A 14329-nucleotide genomic window follows, 5' to 3' on the forward strand; every position below is an offset into this window, starting at 1 on the left:
TTTGAAGAATTGTTTGCTATTTATCAAACTGCACACACCCACTGTGGAAAAATAAAACATTTGTATTGTCTTTGAAGGTGAGGTAGAGTGGTACAATTCAAGTACTGGTACACTTGAATTTGGATGAGAATGCGTTGAGTTCATTTGTCTCCTACATTGCTGAACCTGCAATGTGACTATTGTGCATTGCGCTGATGATGTCAAAACGATATGTCGTGCAACTCTAATAGAGTATATAGTTGTGAAATTAATGTAAAGTTGTTTTGGATAAAAAATAAGACTCAAAAATGTAAGTTTTTTTTTTTTTCCCCCCCCCCCCCCCCTTTTACCAATAGAAGTTAAGCTATCATACATGACAAGGGCAAAACTACTGAATTGAAGTGAGTTCTATTTTTGAACGTGAAAAAACAACAAAAAAAGATTTGACCAAAAAATAAAGTAAAATTCTACATATTTGAAAAGCAGTAGTAAGGAGCAAAACGTAACCTACTCCTATCTCTAATGCATGCTAACCTTAACATCAATATAGTACTATAATAATATAATAATAGTAAGTCCGAAATATTCATATGAACACATCTGTATTCTTATATACAATAATACAAATGATAATATCTGTAACAGCTGTTCCTTGGATTTTGATGAGAAAGGGAAAAAAAGAGGATTGGGACACCAAGGCGTTCTCTTCTGGGAAGATTTTGGAGTTGGGGTCTGGAAGTACCAAGTGAGTCATCTACACAAAACACGAAATGAGAGAACATCTTTCTTAAAAGTTCTATTTATGACACAGGCTCATTATAAATTACATCAGGCTATGGCCAAGCACCTATGCTCAAGTTTGTGGCTGTTTATTTACTTAACTCCAGATGGGGGAAGCCTTTAACTGGCCACTAATTAGGGTAGGGTGTCCAATAGAGAGAGAGAGAGAGAGTTGAGGAAACATATCGAAGAAAAACTTATTTTATTTATTTTTGATTATTTTTAAATCTATGAGGTGGCCTTAATGGGGTTGATGCACAGCAAGTGCACTTGCAAAGAAAAAAAAAAAAAAACACACATTTGGATCATTCCTGCAAGTGACTTATATTTTTTTATTTTAATTAAAAATGTAATTTAATTTCCTGAACAGGGTAATATATTTAACATAATTTCTAGTTTTTTTCTTGTTGTTGCTGGGTTTTTTTCCTGATATTTTGGTCGGCGTGTGTTGACTTTCTCCACACTTTATATTTAATACATGTCTTACGAAGGGGGTGGTTAATGTCATGTATGAATTGGGGGGTAGAACTGAGGGAGAGCAGAAAGTCGAGAGGAAGTGATGTTGATGGCTGGTTTGGCCTCCAGGAAGTCGCATCAAAGGAGCGTTTGTTGCCGAGACCAGCTGTGTGTGCGCGTGTGTGTTTGGGAGGGTTGCATCAGTGGTGACAGATGAACCAGCTTCCTGTGGAATGAATGTAGGGCATTCATCACAGTGCAGCTGTTTCTTTCTGTCTTTGTGTGGCACCACCATTTGCATACCACCTTTAATGCTGGGACTTTTTTTTTTTTTTTTTTTCTGCAAGCACATTTTCAATCATTTAAGCAAACCTTTATTTATACAGCACACATAGTATAACACTTCAAATATCTATTGCTTCTAAAACTGTGACTGTTGATGCTAACTGTCAATGGCATTTTGTATTTTCTGTTAGCATACTTTATCAAAAGGCAGCAAGGCTATGCTGTTTTAAATACACAATGTGTAATTCGAGTTTTATGCTTCGTTTGACAGTTAACGTTCACTGGGAGTGGCATCAAACAGCTTGAAGCCTCATTTTTGGGAGAATATTTGCCAAATTGCGGCTTACTGTGAAGTGCGTTGAATTGAGTCATCTGCCACCATACTCTTGCTCATATCTGAAGTTTGTGCTCACAAGTCAAAGCAAAACAATCGTCAGAACAATGGCTTTATCTCCAAAAACTTCCAGGTCGGGTCACTTGTATCTCAAGGCACCACTGCATACTGTAAAAACGCATCAAAACTATCGCTACAGTATAAACCACAGGTTTCCGTGACAGACAGATTTATATGTTCCCCAAAAAAATATCCGTAATATATACAAACAATTAACAACAATATAGCCTTTTGTTTTCTTTCCAACACGTGTTTTATATTTAATACAGAGGAGTTATTGTTTCATCTGACATACAGTGCTGTTTTTGTACGTATTTGTCATTCAAACAGCCATCTTCCATCGGTCTGTGAGGTAGTTATGGTTGAGCCCCTTGAATTCTGCCTAGCAACAAGTGATCTGGCAAACACACTCCATCTGGGAGAGAGTTATGCACTTTTTTGTGTGTTTTTTTCCCTTTTCTCTTTCTTCTTTTGCTGTCGCACCCAACCCCCATCCGACCGCCACCCTGCCCAGCCCACCTACACGCCCACCCATCCCCATCCCCTCGCTGATGCAAAACATTAGCCGTCGAGTTGAAGCCGGCGGCCCCGTCAATTGGAACTCAGCAATGGCGTTAGCCGAGTGAGGGGAGATTGTGCAGTAATTAAGAGCAGCAGCTGCCTTGTCAGTGGGTAACGTCACTGCTGCACTTGGCTGATGAGCTCCCACTCGGGCGAGAACGACAAGAAGGTGAGGAACAACTGGATGGGAAAGAGTGAGAGAGAGTGTCAGTGAGTGTAAGTTAAATTGTACCCTAGTGTGAGTGAGTGGCTTTCATCTTTTTTCATGAACATTGGGTACGTTCTTTCCACACTCTGAATGTGTAACTTCAAACTGTTAAGGTAAAGGTTTTACGATGGCCACAGTTTTGTACACTCATCCGACTAATTCGCTTCACATTACATTTTTGCATCCATTTTAGCTCCGGTAAATACCCAGAGATAAAAGTGTGTGGTTATCGTTTGTTTGTCCTTTTAATGGTCACAAACGTTCTTCCTGTTTCTTCCGTGAGGGCAAAAAGAGATCGTTGCTCGCGGCGAGAAAGAGGCCACAGAGGACTTGTTCATGCCACCTCTTATCACACTCGACTTCAACTTGTACTCTGCTCAACATCTCCCGTCAACTCTGTTGTCTGCGCTAGTGGTTCCTAACCACTGTACTGAGGGAAATTACTAGCGCTTGCTTCATTGGTCCCAAAATTATTTCGATGGCTCATTTACATAATTTGAGAAATAACAGTCAATACATAGCCCACAGAATTTTGAATATTTGAAAATCAATGTTACTGATATGTGTATTCATCTTTTTTTTTAAGTATTTTTCGCACTTTTCAGGCCGTGCCTTTGTTATGTATTGCAAATGAATGTTTTCTGAAGATGCAAGTTGCATTTTTGAATATGTACAGTAGGATTTTTTTACCCCCTATTGCTTTATAATAATTTGCTTAATTTCCATGAAAACACAAATGCATCTTAGTGTGTTCAGAGGTCCTTTTTGCTGCTGTTGTTCTTTTACAAATGGTCCTTGTTTGTCACTCAAGCTGTCGTTACCATTTGATGCCACCAGAGGGAGCCTCTTTGTTGTTGCAATACACCAGAGGGCTCTGTGATCATAAGTGTCAGAATGTGGCAGCCATTATGCATTAATGCAATAGCAGACAGCAAATTAGATGTTGTTATTTCTGAGGTATGTAATAATTTGTGAAAGTGTCAGGACAATTTCATTTCTTTACCGTTATTAATCAAATTATATGAAAATGACCCATATGCTTCAAATAGTTTATCTTTTTACTTCTATCTATGCCAGGCAGAACAATCAAATGGCAGGAGGCGCTGGACATGTTTTTACCAGGTCGGTGAGCTGCACTTTGAACCCGGATACAATTACAACTGTGAGTGGGCGGCGCACAACATTGATTGGATATTACCTCACTTCTGCCTGCACACAATCACACACAGCATCAATTCAAAGTGAATTGATAAACCGAAAGACAGCGATCCTGGTCCATAAGGACGTACCGAACGTTTTCCTCGTTTATTACTGAACTGCAAACTCTTCTTTGTTTGTATGCACGTGAAATGCCCTTTAAGGGGAGTAACCAAGCTGTGACGGAAGTGGGTTGGACACTAAAGTGGCCTTTACAGTGCATGCAGAGAACTTGTTCACTGACCTTCTGGTGAAATAAAAAAAAGGTTTATTGTCGTGTGTGTGTGTGTGTGTGTGTGCATCAGAGCTAAAATTCCATTTAAATAGTTTGTATTCCATTTCTTACTATAACTATAAATGGGACGTTTTGCTGTGAGGAATCTAATTTTGGTGTTTTCAGAAATGTAACGCATTTAATAATAAGAATAAGAATTATAAAGCTGCGACCCTAGTGAGGATAAGTGGTACAGAAAATGGATAATAATAATCATAATCAGAATCTAGTTTGTAAGCCTAGTGAGGATAATTGGAACGGAAGATGAATGAATGAAGCCGACGATAGCTGGGATAGAGTCCAGCACGCTCGCGACCTTAGCTCACTAAGCGGTACAGAAAATGGATGGATGGATAGTTTTTAAGTTCTTCAAAATTGACATGCACACAATGTTAGAAAATACAAGATATCAAATATTTAGAAACAATTACTGAATAAATATCAATAGAAAATAATATTTTTTTTGTAATCTGTACAGAAAAATGTAGAAAATCAAAAATATGAGTCAAAAAGACAAATCAAATATTAAAATAAAAAAAATACAATATATTAAGCACTCGGATGCTAAAAATAAAGATAAAATCGGAATAATTAATTAATTAATAGGTAAGTAAAATGATGATGATAATAGTCAAAATAATAATAATAATAAAAGAAAAAATGAATGCCATAATAATAATAATTCTCTCTCTCCCTCTCTCTCTCTCACACACACACACACGCACAGAATGTTGTAAAAGCCTTGGGCTGCGTTGTGGTATTACTTGAAAGCCATTAAAATAGAGCCACGCTAATCTAAATTCAATCATTTGTGCACTTTTCCCTCCTTTCGCTGGCATCAGGCTTTTGTGTGTGCGTGTGTGCGTGTGTGAGAGAGAGGTGCAGATTGATGATGTGTTGTTTGGACAGGGATTATGCTGATCGTGGCAGCTTAGAGCAGACGATATAAAGACTCTTAATACAATTCTAATTAAAAAAAAATAAAATAAACATCTTCACGCACACCATCTCGGATTGTAAATCTGCACGTATCTTCTTCTCTCATCTCTTTTCTTCCCACTCACATCCTCCATTCTTGTCGCCTTAATGGATTGTTATCCGCCTTAAAGCGACGCACAAAAAACATGTCGCATAAGTCTGGCGTCTGCGAGGCCTCCGGGTTAACAACGTGAATGCGATCATCACCGCACACAAAGCTTCTTGGCTTCTTGTATACTTTCCATCAGGAGAGTCTTTGCGGATGTGTTATCCCCAAAAGTATTCCAAATAAGATTGATTTTCAACACTTGAAAAGGCAAACCGTTATTATCTTTATAAGCTGGAGACCAAAGCTTCAAAACGGGACTTCTCACAGTCATTCGCTGATTGAATAAAAGTAGGAAAACATCAATTTAAATGCACAAAGCTCCGTGTACGTATGCCCTATTTCTGAATAAAAGCTGCTGCCTTAAGATACGAGTGTATGGTGGCAGGTGACTCCACTCGCTTGCAAAATAAAATTGGATCAGATTGTTCGTTGGAATAATTGATAGACTAATCGATTCGAAAAAAAAATATTCAATAGTGACAGCCCTAATTGTTTATTTGACTCTGTGGCAGCTGCAAGTGTTTGTATGTGCTGACAGTGGCGTTAAAAACAGCATTTATAAAAGGAATCTTATGGAGAAGCAGCAAGCATTGAGGCAGAATGGGTAGAACAAAAACCCGTGCGTCGCTTTACGCAACGTGGACGCACACAACATTGTGGCGCAACCACGCTCGTCGTTAAAGAGGGAAAATAGACAAGAATGTTAGATCATTAACACTGTTTACATGATGCTCATCGATGCCACACTTGAATTCACCCTAAAGACTGTTTACGTGTTGCTGTTTTGGTTAGCGACAGGGCTCAAACGGACTCAGCATGTAAGTCTTTAATGTCCGTATGTCTGAACGCTGTTTTTTTCCCCTCCTACTAGATAAAGGGGAGCTAGAGTGGATAATAAAAGTCTACACACCCCTGTTCAAATGAGACCACGATAAATGAAAATGTTAATTTTAAAATGTATGTACTCTATTATTATTTTTAAATAGTTTTATATTTTTATAATGTATAATTACTTTTTATACAATAATTCTTATTCATGTTCTACATATTTTTAAAATATCTTTTTCATTCAATTGCTTTTTTGTTCTATGTATTTTTAATGAAGCTATTAAAAAAAAAAGTTTTATTCCTTCAATTACTTTTTGATGCTTCACAATTACGATAATAAAACAATAATCATAATTATTTTTATTTTTATTTTGAACAGACGGCCAGTTAGCTTTTGTGTACAATTGTAGTAGAAATTATGCAGGAAAAAAACGAACCGAGTCACAAGAGTTTGTGTATGCATTAATGAGGGACTCCCTCAAATAAGGAATGTTATATACTGTGTGTGTGTGTGTGTGTGTGTGTGTGTGTGTGTGTGTGCGTGGGCTTGTGTCACGCGCACATCCACACTCAAGACGCTACCTGCTCCCCCAGAACAATTAAAGAACCAGCCTCCTTACAGTATCTGCACTCCAATTAATTTTCCTAGTTGAAGGGGCGAGCGGAGAGTCGTGTGCGGGCGCTAACGGAAGATTAGAGTAAACTCAATTAAATATTGATGGCTATAAATAAACAGGCTGCTTTGGCGAGCCGCCACGCCGCACAGTCCATCATGGCTGCTTATCAAGTCGGCAAATGTTGAACTTTAGTGCGGGTGGAGGTGAGCGGAAGGACAACTTTTGGAATGGAGACTCAGGCCGATTGCAATGCTTGCTACATACTGGATACACATGATTTTCCCCATTTACTATATTACTGTATATCCTTAAATTAGTCAATAATTCTATCTATCTATGTATCTATATAATATATATATATACACAGTATATATTTCATTTCAGTATATATATATATATACATATATTTCGATATACATTTCTGAAATTAAAAAGAAAATAAATGTAAAATATTTTTTTCATTTATTATTTTATCTTTTTTATTTGTCGTTTAATTTGTTTGTTTTGTTGTTGTTTGTTTGAGGTTTTCCAAATCCATTTTTTTAAATCTTTTTTTTTTTTTTTTATATATATATAATGTGTGCATCTGCATCTGCTTTTGTTTTGCTATTTATTTACTTGAAACTAATAGATTTATTTGGGAGCTGGGTAGTTCTTTCCCTATTTCTATTTTTTTTCTTTTTTCATTCGAGCAATTCTGCTAAAACTCTGAAAGGACATTTAAGCATCCAAGCGTCTCTACTCTTATTTTCATCATCAATTACTATTATTATCTTTAACGAGGTTAAAAAAAAACATTCAAATTTGATGTTCACACAGTAAAGGTCTCATTCCAACTGCCGTCTTCACGGGGGTTCGAATGGAATACTGATGGGCTGTAAGTGGATATTATTTATAAAAAAAAAATAAATAAAAAAAAAAACGAAAAAAGTCTAATAGTAAAGTTGTCCACGTTTTTGTCGGTCACATTCAGTTTGCCGATGCAAACACACATGCACAAACGTGGTAAATATTGTACTCAAAACATTGGCAAAATTTCCAAATCTTCAACAATTGTAAACATTGCATTTGTTGTATACCCTTTAAATTGGAAGCAGTTGCTCAATTCAGTCACATAATTGGCCTCAGATTCCAAAAGTGCAAGTTCGACGAGCCCGTACTGCTCCCATTCCTACAGACTTCTGTCTCCTTTCATTTCCTCAGGGGAAAAAAAGATTTTATCACCGGCAAAAGGCACAGAGTGAAAAAGCCCCATAATAGTCTATTCATGAGGGCCCTTGTGCCTTTATTATTTAAAACATTCTGCCAGCACTTAGAGCTCCATCCTGTCTCATTGTGCTGCCATCCTCCAATGGTCCCTTCCATCCACACAAGCCCGAATCGTCCTATTTGTGTAATACTGATGAGACCCTCCCGAGGGTATCAGTGGATGGAAATACGGTCATCTTTATCCCGTCGTGGGGGATTATGTCTTCAAGTTCAAGTCTGTACCTGGCGTCATGGCCGTCACAGAAACCAACCACTGAGCTCGTAGAGTGTTGTTACCTGAATCGTTTCTTTATTGAACAAAATTGGGACATTAAAATATGAGACAGGAGATGAACATTTCCGCTTTTATCTCAAGGTATTTTCATCTGGATCTGACAGGCAACTTTGAAGATTGCATCATTTGTATAATGAAAATGCATGCTCTATTGGGTTTAAGTCTGGGGATTGGCTTAGCGTGTTCCACTTCTTGTCCCTGATGAACTGTGGGTTTCGTGTCATTATCTTGCAGCAATGATGAACAATCTCCCAATCAATTTGGTTGAATCTTAGGGGACATAATATGGAAAATTTACTTTTTATATTTTGCATAAAAATAGAGAGAAAAAAAAACTCAACAAGCCCATTTTGACAAAATGAGGAGTAGAAAGTACATGATTCTGTTTTCGAATGTAGGGAGTAAAAGTAAAAAGTTGGCAAAAAATAAATACTCAAGTACAGAAACCTGAAGAATCTACTTAAAGAACCAGTAAATTTGTTTCTCAATATATTACATATATTGGAAGATATTTACTGAAAACTGAAATTTGACTTTTCATAAAGTGACCTAAAATACACACACACACAAACAACATTTTAAAAATGTCATTGTCTTTGTACAAACAAAACTAATTTGATGAACAAATTAGACCCGTGTCTACTAAAATGGATTTTACATTTACTACTGTGTGTTAAATCAAAAAAAAAAATGGTGTCAATGGTGGGAATCATGAAACTGTACATTTTTAATTTTTTTTTTTTTTTTAAATGGGTAACAGCATTCAAGAAGGAGTACGAAACAGTCCTAAGAACTGTCTGTGTTTCCACCACATTTGCTGCAGAATCATGCGCCGGTTGGTCTTGGAAAGGTCATTAGGGACTCGGAACACTCGGAGTGAAACAGCATGAGAATGATCGTACATACTAAACATAAGGAACAGAAGTCATACAGAGGTCAAAGGGTGCCTTGACACTGGCGCGAGATCTGCACTTGCAAAAACAAGTACCTGCTATGTTTCCTCTAAAACACTCATCATCCATTGATTAATCTCACTCAGGCATTTAGAAAATATCTGTAGTACATAATTTGATAGAGACAATTATTATGAAGATATGCTTGGCCCAGGTCAAAATTGACCTGGAACATAGTACTGTATGCGTACACGGATAATGAACAAAATGGACATGCATTTGTACTTTGCTACTTGCCACCAGTGGGCTTACCCGTGTGCAGCCATAGTCTCGTGTAGTGGCTCAACTCCTTTTGTCACAGCCCAAATGAAGCACTTTGACTTTGCGTCGACTTGACAAGATGCGGCCGCCTCGTAGGAAAGATAAACGAGCCACGTGAAAGGATTAACCGCTACCTGTCACCCGGGCGGCGTGAGCGCAATCACGATGGAGGTGCTAAATAGCAGCAATCAGCGGAGACGCATCGCAGCCTCCTCCTCCTCCTCCTCTTCTTCTTCTTCCTCGGCGTGCCAAGCGACGCTGCGCGCTGCAATTATGCAGGCGTCAGCCCTCTGCGACAGCCACCTCGTAATTTCTCCCCAGTTTGGCTGGGGAGGCTTTGAAAGGGCCTGTAATTTGGATCCCTTCAGCTTTATGCTAATGTATTAGCATTGACGCGCGCACCTTTGTGCTAACATAAAACCAGCACGTGTTTAGGAGATGCGTGGCCGTGTTGACGTCAATGAATGATGCACAATGCTTGGTGCACAGCAGTGATGCTTTTCCCCCCCCCCTTTTGATTCAACAGTTCAATAAGTTCTATTTAAACATTGGCACGCTGCATCAATTTCCAATGCTCCCAAACAGTTGTTGTTTTTTTTAAATAAGAAAAAATAGCATTCTATAATGTTGCACTTAATAAAAACAGAGTAATAACATAATTAAATAGAATGTAAAGAAGTAAGCAGTTTGCGCATCATGATTTAATGCAGCAATCCGATTCATTGTGATGCTCCTCGGCCAACAGGAGGCAGTATAATACAGTCATGCGTACACAAACGAAGAAAAACGTCTAAAACCCTGACTATTGATGCTAGCGTGTCAATGGCGTTTTGCATTAGTTGTTAGCATTAGGCTAAGTGGACATTCCTCAAGTCACGCTGTGGTTGTTTTAAATACACGACGTGTAATTCTCTATGTTTTATGTTTAGTTTCACAGTAACTAGTGTCGTTAAACAGCTCGAGGGCTCTTTTTTGATGATTATTTTATTTGCCAAACTGCTGATTATTGTGAAGTGAGATGAGGTCACTGCCACCATACAGCGCTCATGTCTCAAGGTTGTGCTCACAAGTCAAAGCCAAAAATCATCCGTATCTCAAGGCAAGGCGTCTCTGTATAGTATGTTCTGGGTACAATTTGACCTGGGCCAGGAATATCCTCATAATAATTGTCTCCATCAAATTAGGAACTAAAGATGTTTTAACTGTATCAATAGCCTGTCTGAGTGAATTTAATAAATCCTTAATTAGTGTTCCGGAGAAAACATAAGTTAATTGCTTTTTGCATAAGCAGATTCTCGCACCTCTGTTAAAGCAACCTATGACCTCTGCACAACGTCTGCGATGGATTTTCCAACAATATTTGGAGCTCTCGTGTAGAAGTGTCAAGAAAGCTGCTGCACATTTTTACACGCACTTCTCATGGCTTCGGACCAATTACAGCAGGTTAAGATCACTGCAGTGTCAGCGGCGGAAAGGCTGCAGAGGTTATTGATCATGATCAGCGCTTTTCTTTCTCCATGTGGCATCAAAGAACGACAGAAGACAATAAGGACATGCTAGAGAGCAACACGCACACACAACACACACGTAGAGGGTAAGGGCTCGCTAATGGCTAACCTGTCAGAGCCTCCTCATCCTTGCCCCTTTCGAGGATGCGTCAGCTCGCCGACGAGCTTCACGTTTCGCCACCACGAGCCGCCCGCCTTCATTTTCCCACCGCTCTTTTTAACTGTTAATTCTTGTCTTCCGACGGCCAGGACAGCTTCATTAATGACTGCCCGCCTCTAATGAATTGACCAGGCGGGGTGTTATTGATCCCTGGGGTAGTCTAATAACCCCCGCACTGAGCTCACAGATCAAACGCATTGGGGAAGGAATATCAAATATTCCACCTAAAAAGTGAAAGAAGGTCACAGCATCAAAGACACCTCAGTAAAAAAAAAAAAATGTTATTTTTAAAGTATGTTAAAGTATAACAGGAGCTTCAGCTTCACTCCAGCTTGTGTTATGCACAGAAAATCACATTCCTCTCAAGCATTAGATTTCAATTGCTTTCGGATATAGAAGACTCCTTTAAAAAATACATTACAAAAATGTTTTCTTTTTTGGGGTGGGGGAGGCTGGAATGGATTAGTGAGATTTCCCTTTATTGTCACTTCAAACGCATCCTACATTACTCTTTGAAAAAAATGGTTGACAGTTTTGCGTAAAAAGAAATGAACCAGAAATGTGCACAAAGATATACATGCAGAAAAGATTCTCTGTAACTTCCACAAACAACCCAGGCTGAACGTAACCCCCTCCCAACATAAAAAGCTCGTTTCTCAGTCGAGATGGATCACTTCAACATACTTTCTTGACACCAATTCATATTTTACATTTTGTTGCCTTACTGTACTCAATGTAACTCTAACCGTGACCTAAAAACGGGTCAAATGTTTGAGAACCACTGGCGTATGAAATACCCTCTGGTGATGAACCACATGCTGCTTCATCAAATGTAAACCAAATATTTTATCACATGAAGGCGCCTACTCTTGCAACCTGTTTTTGTATTTGACACACCATTCTGTGTGTGCGTGCGTGTGTGTGTGGATAGTCAGTTAAGTGGCGTGTGTCCCGCTACTTCCTGTAGCTGATCTGCACAACACAGAGCGTTTTACACAATGGTCTTGCCCAGTGAAGTCTATCTGCCATGAACCAAATCCCTCTTGGAAATTACACACACACGCACACGCATACACACACGATCAAATGCTTTTTAACTTCTCTGAATGCCACAGCGTGACAACTTCCCCTCCACAAGCCCACACCTACTTTCCATCCTTCCGTCATGTGGACACATGAGCGGGGGAAGGGTGGAGGGATTATATGTGCAAAGGCTGCATGCCATGTCGCCCTCCCCACCCCGCCCCCTGCCACCGTCCCCGTTGTCCGTCTGCGTGGCCGACTGCATTAAACATAAGCAGCTTTACGTGATAGGGCTCCATCTAGGTTTAATTACCGCAGAGTCTGCGGACGGCGCTCTGCACAACAAACAAGGCAAACGTCCGCATGATGGGATACATGATCCCAATATGGCAACTATAACATTAAAAGAACATGCTCTGATTATTTCACAGGCCGTGATTTCAAAATATCATTACCTCAGTCGCCATGCATTTGTCCATTACACTGAGACTCTTGTTTCTCCTCGAGGTCCCACCTTCTCACATGGTTTGACAGTGCAGAAACTCACCAATTACAGTTTGTAGTTAGTAGGGCTCTTCACGGAAGGAGGCGACCATTAGCCTAGCCCCGAGGAGCTGCACGGATATTCATGGCAACGCCACAACCCAAGCCGAAAAGGAACCATCGCTGAGGTGGACAGCGACTGCCGCAGAATAAATGGGAGAAAGTTTCTATAACGCAAATTAATACAACAAAGATGGCGAGAGCTAGCTACAAAAGCAGCAAGTGGTCCAAGGCAGCGAATAGTTACATCTTTTGCCACACCATAGCTAGGGAAGTGACAATGCGCTTACGCATTGTCCTCTTGCGCACAGAGATGTTTCCGTTGAGACTGTCAGATGTGCCACATTAAAGGGAATGAGAGGAGCCATTTTGATTGGCAGTGACTGAAATCAGCTGGAAACACCCCTGCAGTGGTAAAGCCTGCCCACTCTCCTCAAAATTACCAAAATTGCTCAATTCACCTCTGGCGCATAGTTGCGCTGCTCGCTGTGCCGGATTTACGCCGGCCATGAAGATAGGGAATAAGGTTACATGAAAAGAAGTTGTCATTTTATGGGAATGAAGTTGTATTCGGTGAAAAGTCTCAATTTTACAAGAAAAATAAAACATGCAATAATTGGAGAAAAATGTAATTGTATGGAAGTAAATTCACTATTTGATGAGAATGAAGAACATTTATTTTACTGAAATAAAGTTATAATAGTATGGAATAAAGTTTTCATTTACAGTGAAGTGAGGGAAAAATTCAATTTGACCAGAATAGTGTTAGAATATGCTTCTTAAAAAAATATATTATGAGAAATAAATACATTTTATGGGAAATAATCTGATTTTAAAATCTTTCTTTCATGATTTAAACATTTTCATAACCTCAGATTTGTGAGGTACCTTTGAGTGTGAGGATAAACCTTCAGCCTTTAGCTTGTTACCTGGGGTCAGCCAAATTCTATACACTGATATGATTGTTTTGCTAATATAAATTAATCCAGCGTTTCCCAACCTTTATTCAAACAAGGCACATATTTTACATTTCACAAATCTGACACTACACCACCAAACAAAAATCTCTAAATAAAAGAACAAAGATACGTTCTTTGTAGTAAATAATAATTTCACGATAAACACTATTACAAGATCGGATCAATTGGAAGTACACTTCAGTTGCCTGGATGCGATATGATTCAAGACTACTCGCGAGAGAAGTTATGCTGCTCAAACCGTCATCCTGCACACATTAGCAAACGCCGCTTTGTGGTTACCCACAGAGGCATACAAAAAAAAAAAAACTGAATGAACTGAGTTATGAAGCGACTTGACCACATTGTAAGTGCTGAAAGGATGTCACAGTGCTGCGCCATAAATTAATTAGCCTAAAGCGCTTAGAGAAAGTCACTGTAATGGCTTCCATTGGAGAAAAAGTGCAGTGGATGGAGGTGAGCTTGTATGCTTGACGGTTAAAACTTGATGAGCACAAAGTTTTGGAATAAAGAATAATATGGGAATAACACAAAGAATTGTAATCTTATTGAATTGTAATCCCAGACAAGTTTCAACATTTCACTATATACATTTCACAACTAAATTAATAAAGGAAAAACAGACTCAATGCACAAAGTTGTCCCAATAGTCAAGTTAACACAGTGACTATATATATATATATATATATATATAT

The 14329-nt window shown here is 38.9% G+C and overlaps 1 long non-coding RNA gene across 3 annotated transcripts in view; it reads left to right on the forward strand.

Moving 5' to 3' along the window:
* Window positions 1-367: 367 nt before the first annotated feature.
* Window positions 368-14329, forward strand: part of LOC133487903 (uncharacterized) — a 29395-nt gene continuing 15433 nt past the window's right edge. The window contains exons 1-3 of one of the 3 annotated variants that reach the window (XR_009791496.1): window positions 368-724; window positions 2409-2624; window positions 3741-4139. This is a non-coding gene — a long non-coding RNA (uncharacterized LOC133487903). Of the gene's footprint in view, window positions 2625-3740; window positions 4140-14329 lie in introns of those variants that run through there. The other 2 variants (XR_009791494.1, XR_009791495.1) reach the window with 2 other exon arrangements.

This window comes from Phyllopteryx taeniolatus, chromosome 13 (assembly GCF_024500385.1).
Source record: "Phyllopteryx taeniolatus isolate TA_2022b chromosome 13, UOR_Ptae_1.2, whole genome shotgun sequence".
In the NCBI taxonomy this organism is placed as follows: Eukaryota; Metazoa; Chordata; class Actinopteri; order Syngnathiformes; family Syngnathidae; genus Phyllopteryx; species Phyllopteryx taeniolatus.